Consider the following 12,827-nt stretch of genomic DNA (forward strand, 5'->3'; position numbering starts at 1 on the left):
GGTCTGCAGCTGGATATATCTCACAGATTCAGCTAGCTACCGTTCAGAGGGAGTCTTCAGTTAGTGATTACTGATTTTACAAACTGATCTAAATTGGGTTCAAGAAATGAATTTGGTTTCATATGTTTTTATGTCAATTATCAGCTGTCAGTATAATTATCAAAGTATGACCAGTTTTGTATTTACATTTCCAAAACTTGCAAAATAAACATTCATCAGTACTTATTACCCAAGTAAATTCACTTTGACTAAAGTTATTTTAAAAAGGAGGACATTGTGACATGGGGCAAAGGGCCCAACATTGCTAGCAATGCCTCTGTGCATTGTTTACTTAAGTGCCTCATTTGTGTACCTCATCTACCACTGGTTATCGGTATATGAGATTTTTGTCATATCACCCAGCCCTATGCAAAACTAATCACCATCAGGTGCGTATCTGTTAGTAGTGCTTACTTGATGTTGACGCGTTTGATAATACTTTCAGTCTTTGTGCGATATGACTGACTTGTACAGAATACTAGTTAATCTGCATTTAGTTTTTTTTTTTGTTCCAATAATTTTAGTTCGTTTTATTTCATTAAAACATTTGCTTTGGTAGTAGAATTTAGTATTTGTTTATTATAGATTACTTTAAAGGATTGTTAATCAAAAGTGAATAGCTTACTATGGATATCAGAGATTTAACCGTGAGTACATTTTCATTTTTAGGTGAACTTCATAATTTTGATAGGTAAAGAGTTGCTATGCTGTGAGTCTGTGGTACTATTAAAGTTATAGTGATGTTATTTGTTTATTTTGGTTATTAGTTTCTGCAATCATGGACATTTTTAAACATTGATAACATTTTCCCCCTGGTATTTATTGCATTGAGGACGCAGAACATGATCTTTACAATATTTTGCATGCCAGACAAGCCTTTCATAACCCCATGTCATCCATCAGGTGAATTCCGTATCTTGGGTTCCAGGAATTCAGATCTTGCAGAGTTTCCTCAACAAATTTCTCAATGGTGTTTACTGCATATTTTGCCAGTGTACAGCATGCTAATCTGCTCTCTGCGAGTAGCTGGAAAGAGTGGCTTTCATTCAAAGAAAATGACCCTCTGTTGCCCTTTGTCTCTCAGTGTGTGCATGGGAACATTACATTACATCACATCACTGGCCCATGATTAGACGGGTACAGTGTCGCCACTGGAGGGTTCTGTTTCCCTCTTAGAGCTGGCAGAATTCTCTCTGCGTGTATGAAAGGGAGCGTTTCAGCCAAATCGAAGTGTAATTTGTTGTCACAGCAGGTGTCAGAGGTCTTGACAACTAATTCAATTGCATGCTGTTATGTTTATAGATTTATTTATTTTTCCCTCAATTTTTGCTGTGTTTTCTCAGATGAGTGCGTGTTTTCATGTCTTTATATTTGCAAATGTACAAGCTAGAATTTTACACGATGTTTGTGTGCACTGCTATGGAAACCCTTTGGAAATCTGTTTTGCCTGCATATTTCTGATGACCTTTCTTTCACATTTTAAATAAGTTTAGAGTGACTTGGTAAGAAATAAGAATTTATGTAAGAATTACATAATGTTTAAAATGATAAAATTATTTATTTTCTAGGCATGTTTAAATACATTATTAGACAACAACGATTTAGCTTTTTATATAATTACATTGTTGGTTATTAGCTTATAACAACATTTAATAAAACTATAACATACTGTATGAAAAAGTATACTACACACAATGTTATGCCAATCATAGACAAATAGACATGTTATTGTATAAACTTTGTCGTTGATGTTGTTGTTGACTTTGTTGTTGACAACGTTGACATTGACCATAGTTATTGTTCAACCTGAAGTGCACTGGCCTTTGAGTCCACTAGAAAACATGTGCATGTCTGTGGAAAAGTCACAGGAATTATTGTTGTTGTTGTTGTTGTTGTTGTTGTTGTTGTGAGGTAAAAATTTAATTTGATAATGTTAGTGACTCTAACCAGAGTAGCTATAGAGGACTGTGGATCTGATTTCTTATGATCGGTAGTTTTGTATAAGACTTTGCTGTACGCCGGAGTGTTGTTGTACGTACCACAACATAGTAATGTTAGATAGTCAGCAACAATTGCTCACTTTCTGGCACACAGCTGAGTGGCTTGTCTTATGGCTCATTTCCACTTAGTGGTACAAAACTGTGGTGTGCTTTTATTGCCGTTTCCACTGTCAAAAGGTACCCAAAAAGTGAACCGTACCATACCATTTTTTTGGTACCCTTTCCAAAGGGTACCTAGCACAACAAAAGGGTACCAAAAGGCGGAACGAGACGTGAAACTGAACGCTATTTATTTACAGACGAACTACAAGCCAGGAGAATGAAAACAAAGGAAGTGCCATTTTTAAATACACAGCCGAGACATTACATCACTATAATATATACATGTAATAATGAGCCATGGTTGACCCAAGCTCAAACAAACCTTGTCGTCGTCTTAATGAACAGCCACAAAGCCAAGACTATAAACCTGTTGTCCTGTTGTTGTTTTACAAGGCTGTCTAAAGCACGAGCGAGAATGATGTTGACTGAAACTGTTGTACTATTGGTACCCTTTTGGCAGTGAAAACGCAAACCTGATAAAGGTGTCCTGTACCACTCAGTGGAAACGGGCCATAAGAGGGGAAACATAAATCCACACAATGGGAAACATGGAACACCTTATCAGCCGACGCTAAAATTTTAAAATGTGAAATATTACCTGATATATTGTCACTACTTATAAATATAACTTATAAAAATGAAAGTTTAAGTGATATATCTTATTTTTGGGATAATGTGCAATATTAAATGTGACACTTGAGTACAAAAGCTAGTATTAAGAATGGACTTTATATATCAACAAAGTGTTTCCATTTATTTATTCTTTTTAAGGATAGAATTTGGCTGAAACTGGCTGAAATTTACAAAAAGATCTGCATGGAACGTAAAGATCTTCATCTTTACTTAATTTTCTAATAATTTTTTGCATAAAAGCAAAATCTATAATTCTAACCCATAAAATATAGTTTGGCCATTGCCTAAAAATAAACCTGTGCAACATACTGTAAGACTGGTTTTGTGGTTCAGGGTCCCTAATATTGAGACCATAATGAGACCAGTAATAATATATAAAATGGGTCCATTTTGGTTTGGATTCTGTAGATGTAGACTTTTTCACTTTGAGCTTCATTTAGAAATATCAAAACTTTTTTTTGTTGATCAAATGTTGGTCAACATTTTCTCCTCCTCTAGGGAAAAAACACACTTCTTTTAAGCATACTTTGTGCTCAAGAATATGGGCTAGAAGCACACAAGAGTCAGTGCTAGACCTCAAGCCTTTCTCTGGCTGATATAATCTTAAGTTTGAGTAGTATTTGATTGTATTTGTTCACAGCAGATGCTCACTGTCACACATAGGCACGCTCTTGGCATGTTTGAACAATGGCGTCTCTGACAAATCCGAATCGATTTATGTATGTATTTGTGCGAGATTGTAAAATTCTATCTGGAGCACCGATTTGCTTTGGCTTTTATATTTATTTATTGCTCTGCTATATTTGGTTCTTTTTTTTTTTTTTAACTAAATCTGCATAATTTTGGAGTTATTTGTGATTTTTGATTAGTCTTAAGAATATCAAACTTGTCAGGTTAGAGAGCTCATGTGGTGTGTAAAGAGTACTGCTGAGGGGAAAAAGCCATGGCAGCTCTACTGCACTCATGCTAAAAGCAGACTGTTATCCAGGGACTGTTCTTTTGTTTGTCTTATCTAATATTCATCACGCTTGCTCAATGCTATCCCACCCCCTCCTTGCAGATTTTGAAAAAATTCTTAAGGAAAAACCCAGGAAATTGCTGTAGTTTCAATTTGAGGCTCCTCTTTTTCTAGGTGGCTGGTCACATGCCCTCCAGTCGTATAGTGCTAGATGTGTTTGTGTGAGTTTTTCTACTCTGTTTCTTATGTATTAAGCAAGTGGGATGTTGACTGTCCCCGAGTTACCTCTGGGATCGGAGTAAAAGAAGCTGGAATGTTGGTATGAAAACATTTCTTGTGGTGTAAGTTACAATGAATAGTGTGTGTATGATTCCGTTTCCTCTTGATGGCCCCTATTCTCTCTGGTCACGCCTTTTTTTGTGTGTTCTTGAGCTGCTTTGTGGATTGCATTTCAGGTCATTTTTTTTTTATTTTCAGTGAAGTCTGGACGCAAGTTTTGTTCTTTTTATACCCATTCATGTTGACTTGTCCAATATCAACAGTGACAACATGACAAATGTTTGACTGGAAAGGAGTTCTCATGGCTGTAAAAACAAGTACTCCAATATATTTGATTATGTACTATAGCAGAGATGCCCAAAGTGTGGTCCGTGGGCCAAAGTTCCCCCATTGTAACCTTTTGATTTGGCCCACCATCCCATCTGAGAGGAGAGTGACTATGATGGAGAGGGTTCTGGCGAATGCCTTTAACACAGAGATCGTCATTTCTAATTTGACGTAACTTTTTGGTTTGTTTTATTGCTGAGCTATAAAAAACAAACTGAAATTAAATGTTTCAATTAAATGTAAATGAATCAGATTTTTAAAAATAAATACGACCTCTTGACTGAAAGAGGACTATGCAGAAGACATTGACAAGCAAACCAAGGCAAAAACTAGTGTCATTCTGTTATAAATTAGTTTAACTTATTACAGTAAAAACATAATGTAAAAAAAATACTGTATTAGTTAATATAAAGCAATGTTTTCTAGTCATTTTTAAACATTTAATAAATAAATTAGGCGGTGACTAGGTGGCTCAGAGGTTAGCACTGTTGCCTCACAGCAAGAAGGTCGCTGGTTATAGTCCTAGCTTGGTCAGTTGGCATTTCTGTGTGGGGTTTACATGTTCTCCCCGTGTTGGCGTGGGTTTCCTTCGGGTGCTCCGCTTTCCCCCACAGTCCAAAGACATGCACTATATGTGAATTGAATAAACTAACTTGACCATATTGTGTGTGTGTGCGTGTGTGCGTGCGTGTGTGTGTGTGTGTGAATGGATGTTTCCCAGTACTGGGTTGCAACTGGAAGGGCATTTGCTGTGTAAAACATATGCTGGATAAGTTGGCGTTTATTCCATTGTGACGACCCCTGATGAATAAAGAGACTTAGCTGATGCAAAATGAATGATTGTATAAATAAATTCGAAAATTACCTGTGGTAAAGTACCCCACCTATATTTACCTTCGGCCCACTAGCCTCAATCAAGTGTTATTTATTTATTTAAATTTTTTGGCCCTTCATAAGCAAAAGTTTGGGCACCCCTTTACTATAGCGTTGCATGATATTGGAAAAGTATGCGATATGTGGTACTGTTGTTGAGCATTGCGATAACCGTATTTTTTATGATATACCATTTTCCTATTAAAATGCTACTTTTATTAACTATTATTTTAAGTTTATTTAATGATATTAAAATACACAGGTAAAACATATTTTTCAGATATAATTAATACTAAAACTGTCTTGTTCTAAAAAATAAAAAACTAAAGGTGCAAACATTTTGTCTTTAAAGGTCCCATGAAGTGCTTTGAAATGCGCATTTTTTTTTTTAAAATTCAGTGTTTGATGTAATCCCAACTGAAAAATGAAGAGAGGGTGGGACAATGTTGCTCCTCCCTTTAAAAAAAAAAAAATAATCAATTTTGTTTTTCACATCACTGCCAGTAAGTGGTTGAAATTGAGCGCATCAAATGAGAAGCATCTTGAAGAGGGCCATGTCAGATACTAGAGAGCATTTGATTGGTCAAGATTTGTGAAAATAAAGTCTGAGGGGATGAAATAAAAAAACATTGATCGACTTGAGGCATACAACAGAATGTTTCTATTAAATCACTTATTTATTAATAAATAATTAATAATTAATTTTAGTGTTATGCAGCCCTAACTTACATGATCAGTCATGTGAATATGGGAAGACAAGATGAAAGTTTATTACTTTTGTTTTTTGTTGCATGAAAATCAGAAATTTGCCTGTCTGAATAGTTTTCTGCTGAATGTTAATCAATCAGGTTTTTCATTTTAAATCTTAAGCCTGCTGTAAATTATATCCAAATACTATCCCAGCAGAGTCTTTGGGTCTTTGTGGTGTTTGTTTTTTGAGATTGTGTGTTAGAAATGATTGGTCAGATCTATTTTATTTATTTTTTTGCTTACAAGAGGTGACATTGAGTCCATCTGTCCTATGGACAAGAGGAAATGTGATGATTTTTAACACCACCTTTCTTTTATTCACAGAGATCAGAGGTGGAGAACAACACTTAAAGGAGTCTCAGCTGCCAGACAAGTGAATCGTAAGTAGCAACACTTTATGCAGATTTTACCATTCATTGCTAAACAATCTGAATCCAGAATTTCTCATTTGTTCTAAAGTTTAATGCTTTAAAAGAATTAGTTTTTTTGCTAAATAATAATTCTCTATTTAAAAGTAATAATTCCTATGCTGGCAAAAAAGAGTTTTCAGTAGCCATTACTCCAGTCAATTTTGCTTGATCCTTCATAAGTGCTCAAGAATAATTTTTTTTATTATTATATATCTATTTTTATGTATTGCATTATTCTTATATTATTTGAATTGGAAGATCCAAAATGACTTGCTTCATTGTTTTTTTTATTTTGTAAGTTGATTTGTAAGGATGTTTTTTCATATGATGTACAGTATGTGCAGTAATGCTCTTTGCATGTGATTTTTTTTTTTTTTTTATCAATTTAATATATCTTTTGCTAAACCGATGTATTTTCTTTCCAAAAAAATTATTAGGTTAGGTGCTTTCACTTCTGGGTTTAGAGTGGCTTATTGTAATATTGGTAACCTACTAACCAACAGTAAACAAAGCAAGGATAATGGAGGATGGCTGATTAATCACATGGGTGTAATGTTCACTGCATCAGAGTAGAATTATTCAGCAAGAATATTTATTTCTCCCATTATTTGCATTAATGCTTTCTCGCATAAGTACAAAACCACTTCAAGTGAGCATAAACTTTTGATGAAATTAACCTAACCCTTTATTTTTTTTCTCTTTAGTTTCTCACATACGTCGAAATTTACATGATCATAGGCCTGATATGTTTTAATTTAAAATGCATATTTTTTGACCTTAAGTCCATACTGACACAGCATTTTTTGGAAACAAAAACAAATCTTTTTGAAAACGCTGTACAAAGTGTTGCAGTGTGCACTGTGAAAACTGAGGCTTTTGAAAGCGATGACACATTTTAGTCATGTGACTAATTCAATTAACATGGAGGAGGACATTAAGCAGATGTTTTGAATGCTGTCCATTTTGACAGCTTTATTAAAGATTAATGTCAGCCTTTCTTCAAAGGACACTGAACGTTTACTGGGCACTACTGGGTTTTTGCCACATCGATTTAAAGAGGCAATTAAACGAAAAAAAAAAAAAAACCGTAAACATCCGGTGGAAATGCGGCAGGTAAAAGTGTTTTACATCTGTGCACATGCATGGTACTAAAAACTCTAGAATACACAAGACGTGTCACTTGTATAGTTTTGAATGGGGGGATTCTTAGTACAAGACTTAGTACAAGAGCCAATCATCGATCGGTTTAGACTGACGTTGCTCCGGGAGAGAAATTCGAATCAGACGTTTGCTTTTATGGCAGTTTGGTGGTCAACAAACGCAAATCTCAGCGAATACTTGCTTCACAGACATAAGAAATATGTCCACATAAAATTTAAAATCTACGTTTAAGTGAACCAACTACACTTGAAAATAAAAGTTTTTTTTTAGTTTTGTAATGTGTATGAAACGAACGCGAGGTACAGTCACGTAACAGCAAATACTCAAACGCCTACAAACTTGTAAACAAAGAGTTGCTGTCATTTGTGGAGATTCACCATCTAGAGCAAGTTGTGGATAACTTCAGAAGACCAGCGCAATCAGACAATCATTATTCAGAGAATGATAATGTGTAGAACGGCCATAAATGAGGTTGGTGTCGTGATTTCATTTCTTTCGTGCATGCGCATTAGCTTGGGCAACCTGAAAATATGCTAATTTTGTTTGATTCTGACGTTTAGAAACAACTTATAAGACGGTTGTTTAATTTTATTGGTGGTTCCCAATATGTAATGTAATCATAAGCTTGGCAAGCAGTTTTGGAGAATTTGATGTTTCCCCATTCAGATAGAATGCTCGAGCATACTACCCGAGAGGAGATTCAAAGATGGCCACTGTGTAAAATTGCTTTCCTTAAAAGGACTTGGGCAGTACACATAAACACTTTTAGTTGTTTTAGTGTGGATGATGGAAAGAATTGAAAAACAATAGTGGACATGGAGTGTTTTTAGACCAAAATGCAGTTTTTAAATGTATCTGTATTAGTGTAAACGTAGCCACAGGGTGATGGAAACCAACCTAGTGTGTTGCACATACCTTGACTACTTTTATTTCAAATATTTAACGCATCTCCACTAACCGTTTATGATTGGATCACTAAAAACATGTAATAAAACCAAGTTGAAAAGTGCCTTGGAGACACCTGAGCATTTTGAAGCTTTCGTCACAGTTGTTCCAAATGCTTCCGAGGCCAGCAGTCCATTCAGGACACTTACTACCATTTGTTCCCGGATGTGATGGCTGTACAATTCACAGGATGAAAGACAGGAGGAAGAAAATAAAGGTGGGGAGACCCACCCAGCCAACCATTGTCCTTGGTGTTGAAGCAAGGAAGTGAACTTTCACACTTCCCCTCCGTGTCGGCCACAAGATTCACTCTGTGCTTCCACTAAAGAGGGATTTTTGTGGGAAAGACAGCTTCATGTTCAAGAGTCCATGTTTGTTTTTGTGTCTGCATTCGCTCAGGGCAGTTGTGTGTGTTTTTTTTTTTTTGCTGGTCTTGCAGCTGGTTAATAATGGATGTCTCGTCACGCTTTTGTGAATTAAAGGTAAACCGATCTGGTGCAGAGGGGGGCAGTATCTTCATTGATGAATTTTTAAAGGGCTGCACTGCTAGAGGCCACTGGGCTGTTTATAATACCTTGCTTTAAAAAGATGCAGAGAGAGAGAGAGACTGCGATAAATCCTAAGAGAAACAACAGTGGGTGAAAGAGGCTGACGGCCCCCTAATATGAAAAGTTATATATCAGCGATGAATTATACATAAGCTCTGAGCGCAGTGTGAGCGGCACAATATGACTTGATAAGATATTTTTATTTCTTTAATCTGCAGGCAGGACAAATGACTAAAGAATATGAATCTCAGAGGATTCCAGCACATGGTGTTGATCCGTTCAGTGTGTAAAGACAACATGAGTCCAAATGTTATTTTATTTTTTAATAAATGCTGTGGTTTTTATAGTTTATCTGTGTGCAATACTTTACAGGGGACCTATTATGCCCATTTTAACAAGATTCAAATTAAGTCTGTGATCTCCCTAGAGTGTGTATGCGAAGTTTCACCTCAAAATACCCCACAAATATCTATTTATAACTCTTTGAAACGGCCCTATTTAGGCTTTGATCCAAATGAGACTGCTCCCTTTTCAAATGATAGCAGAACTACAAATGCCTATGCCTTAGAATATAGGCATGTAGCTGGGATGAGATTCTGATGATAACCTTGGATAAAAATATCACGGTTTCATGGTATCATGATTACTGCTCTAAAATATATATATATTTTTACATTTCTGGGTAAAAAAAAAAATTTTTTTTTTAGCTTTGAACACTATATATTTTATTTTGAGAAATATTTAAATATTTTAGAGCGGTAAACATGTCAGGCTAAATTCAAATAAATCATTGACGACTTCTGTCTTTATTAATTTCAAAAACACTGATTTCTTTACAATTTAAAATGGCATCTTTGGATATCTCTTCTGTTGGAGATACTGTTGTCCTAAAAAAAAAACAGCAAAAAAAACTTGTACAGAACAGTAGCAGAACATTTTGGTGGTTTTGAAGCCGTGACTTTTCCTCTGTATACCTTGTAAACGGTTATCGTTTCATGCCTAACAACATAGTGGCTGCTTCTCACTCAGGGCTGTTTATGCTAATGAGTGAGAGACTAATGGGTGGGACTTTCCCCACTGATATGTACAAAGGGAGAATGTCAAGGTGATTCTGCAGAAAAATAGAATTTTTATCATTAGAGGCTGCATGGTTAAATTAGCACACTGTTGCCACACAGCTGTTTAAACACCTTACAAAAGTGACTTTTGCATAATAGATTCCCTGTAAATGTTGTCAGTGTAAAAAACTTTTCTCTTACTTTTTTCTTATAAAGAGTGGATTGACGGTTCAGAATCACCACTAAACTAAAATTCCCATGGCAAATCAAATCCACACATTGATTCTTTCTCATGCGTTATATTAAACTTTGTACATAGTTTTGACTCTAAATGTTGTTTCTCTCATAAATGCATTACATTATGAAGGAGAAATGCATTTCATATTGTCTTCACTATATGGGTCAAAAATTTTTTTGGAGTCAACATAATATTAAATAGACATTCAAATAACACTTGCTAAAATAAAATGTCAAACTTTTCAGTGTAAGTGTAACACATTTATGTAAAGATATTTATTTGCCTGCAGTTTCTAAAATATCTAAACCTCAAACTATTTAAATATCAAAATAGTAACAGTTAAATTTGGCATTAAATCAAAATGTGCAGTGTTTTGTTTTGGTAGCACATATAGGTTAGTCTAAAGGTGAACAATTAATCCATGCAAGTTTAACTGTTAATCTATTGAACAAAAGCTTTTAGTTAAGTAACAGTTATCACTATTCACTAGTGACATATAACCTGCTTACTATTAAGATATTGACTGCTTATCACCAAGTTTAAAGTACTTCTGCAATTTAAAATAACAGTTAATTTGTATTTTGGTGCTGTTTTTATATATTTATTTATTTTAATCAATATGATATTTTAAAAACCTGTTAATTATTTTAAAGAGTTAATAATAGCAGAAGTAACTTCTGAAGGTTTGGCACCACTTGAGAATGAGTAAATGTGTACATTTTCATATTTGCTTGAACTTTCTCTTCAATGTACATTCTCTGTGTGTGTGCACATTAATGGAGAATTATATTCATTACATTTATGAGTAGGACCCAAAGGGACTAATGTCATTCTGTCAGTTAACATCAGTTTGATAGTACACGTTCTTAAATGCTTGCAATTGTTACATGAGGTAAATTGTATTATAATAAAAATACTACATTCTCTAAACAATACATCAGTTTCAATTCACTCAAATTACATTAAAATAAGGTTTCTTTTTGAAGTCTGAAGATCTCCATGGAAATTTTGTCAGCAGTTTGTCCGATTATAACTTTTGCATTTTAAAGACTTAAACATAAATGTTTTTGTGGCTTATTTTGCATCTGCGTCAACCTGTCCAGATTGCCTTGAATTGGTTATGTCTTTACAATGCCAGTCACACTTGGATGTTGGAGATTCAGGTCAAACTCCAAACGTCTGCAGTGTTTCCCTTTCCTTTTGGTCTGTTCTTCTATTCATTCCTCTTTAATAATTCAAGCCTTTGCTGTTTGGTTCACAGAAGAGGCCACTGACGGCGGCCATTTAGTCTGCACGACTCTAGACTGAATATAAACGGTTAGACTGAAGCACTATAGCGTCTTAAAAACGACACAACATTAGGTTTGCTCGTCTAGCTTTGACCCATTTTGTGCATCAGTGCCACCACAAGTCTATCATGAGAGCTTTAGATCTGTCTGTAGTTTTAGTTGCTCTGACTTCAGCTTGTCTGCGTCTTTTGTTCTCAGCGTGGCCTACAGCAGTCAAATCTTCAGGGCTTTTTCAGATTAGCTTGTCTTTTACTGAATGTGATGTAAGATCCATGTAATTTGTCTGTAATTGAGGTGTTAGTAGCAAACGTTAGGCTATTTATCTTCATTACTCTATCTGGTAGAAAGGAAATACAGATGACTTTTCTCAGACAATTTTCATAGGCTTTTCCCCTCACTTTTGTGGTCATTTATTGTATCAAGAATTTTTATATATATATATATATATATATATATATATATATATATATATATATATATATATATATATATATATATATATATATATATATATATATATATATATATATATATATATATATATATATATATATATATATATATATATATATATATACATACTAGACCACAAGTGCCCAATCTTATTCTCATAATGGGCCAAAAACCAAACTGGATTGAGGTATGTGGGCCGACTATACCAATACAAATATATCACACCGTATTACATTAATTTGCATAATTTATTTGCATATATTTAAAAAGAACTAGAAAACATTGTTTAAATCATATTAACCAATGCAGTTACATTTTTAACGTTTACTAATGAGCTTATAACAGTAAAAACGTAAACAATCCCATTTATAACACAAAGGAGTATAAAGCTGAAAACACTAGTCAACCTGCTCCTGCCTTTGCCTTGATTTGCTCCCCGAAGTCTTGTGCATTGCTTTTTGTCAAGTGACAGTTTTTATATTTTAAAAGTGTGTCATTTACAACATTTAATTGAATCATACTTTATCGGTATCTGTGCTAAATTATAAAAGACCGAAGTATCTATAAGCTCTGACATTAACGGTTCTGCTATTGGTACTGGAGAATTCTTGCTGAATAAATATTACTTACAATAGCATTAATTTAACTGACCAACCTTTTCTAATTTGCAGTATTTGATATTCGTCTCCACAGTTGGCAATTTCACATGAGAAATGCTAGTGTTTTCACCCAATAGTACAACGGCGAGCACACACACGCATAGC

At 34.6% G+C, this 12,827-nt stretch overlaps 1 protein-coding gene across 2 annotated transcripts in view; it reads left to right on the forward strand.

The window, feature by feature from the left end:
• Nucleotides 1-12,827, forward strand: part of fbxw7 (F-box and WD repeat domain containing 7) — a 276,839-nt gene that overhangs the window by 54,693 nt on the left and 209,319 nt on the right. For both annotated transcript variants that reach the window (XM_056459555.1, XM_056459563.1), the window contains exon 2: nucleotides 6,286-6,341. The gene's annotated coding sequence lies outside the window, so the exon portion shown is untranslated. The remainder of the gene's footprint in view (nucleotides 1-6,285; nucleotides 6,342-12,827) is intronic.

This window comes from Danio aesculapii, chromosome 1 (genome assembly GCF_903798145.1).
Source record: "Danio aesculapii chromosome 1, fDanAes4.1, whole genome shotgun sequence".
Classification (NCBI taxonomy): Eukaryota; Metazoa; Chordata; class Actinopteri; order Cypriniformes; family Danionidae; genus Danio; species Danio aesculapii.